The sequence below is a fragment of the Limulus polyphemus genome, unplaced genomic scaffold (genome assembly GCF_000517525.1).
Source record: "Limulus polyphemus unplaced genomic scaffold, Limulus_polyphemus-2.1.2 Scaffold4587, whole genome shotgun sequence".
Classification (NCBI taxonomy): Eukaryota; Metazoa; Arthropoda; class Merostomata; order Xiphosura; family Limulidae; genus Limulus; species Limulus polyphemus.
This window is the reverse complement of record NW_013670197.1, coordinates 1-978: the sequence shown is the minus strand read 5'-3', so window position 1 is coordinate 978 and position 978 is coordinate 1.

Here is a 978-nt window from a genome sequence, read left to right as displayed (position 1 = left end):
TCTAAATAACATCTCTTATCCTCAGGCTCGGAAGCTATTGTTCCCTCCTACATCGCGGACATATGCCTCTACACTACGCTCCACTGCTACAGTGGGAGTGCAGACAGACCTTTCCGTGCCTCCAGCTGACTCTTTTTCATGCCATGTGCGGGGTCTTCTGCCCTCCATGGATAATAGAGTTGATCAATGGCCAGGAAGTTGCTGATGTCCAGAGCATTGCTGATGCTCTCGGCCAGAGCTTTTCTCGTGCATCTAGCACTTCTGTTTCTTCCTCTGCCTTCTTGGACATAAAGTCTCGGGCAGAGCGATCGCCTCTTTCTTTTTGGGCCAATCGTTTCTATGATTATAATCGCCCCTTTACAGTGGTGGAACTCAAACTTGCTCTTCATCGATCTGGCAATACATCGGTCGGACCTGATGATGATCATTATGAGATGTTGCACCATATCTCTCCTGCCTCTCTTGTTATTCTTCTGGTTATTTTTAACCGGATCTGGCAGGAGCATATTTTTCCAGATGCTTGGCCCCAGGCTATTGTCCTCCTTTTCTCTAAACCTGGGAAGGATCCCAAGTTCCTTCTTATTATCATCCCATCGCTTTGACTAGTTGTCTTTGTAAGGTTCTAGAGAGGATGGTTAATGCTCGTCTTGTTTGGTTCCTGGAATCAAACATGCTCCTCTCACCCACACAATGTGGGTTCCATCGACAACGATCCACCATGGACCATCTGATTCGACTTGAAACGTCGATCAGGGAAGACTTTCTCAAGAGAGAACACTTTGTTTCTGTGTTCTTTGATCTTGAGAAGGCTTATGACACTACGTGGAGGTACGGAATTTTGCAGGACCTCCACTCCTATGGGTTGCGTGGCCATTTACCTATTTTTATCCGCAATTTTATACAGAACAGGCGATTCCAAGTCCGTGTGGGTTCCACTCTTTCCGTTCCTTCCCACAGGAACTTGGAGTCCCTCAGGGC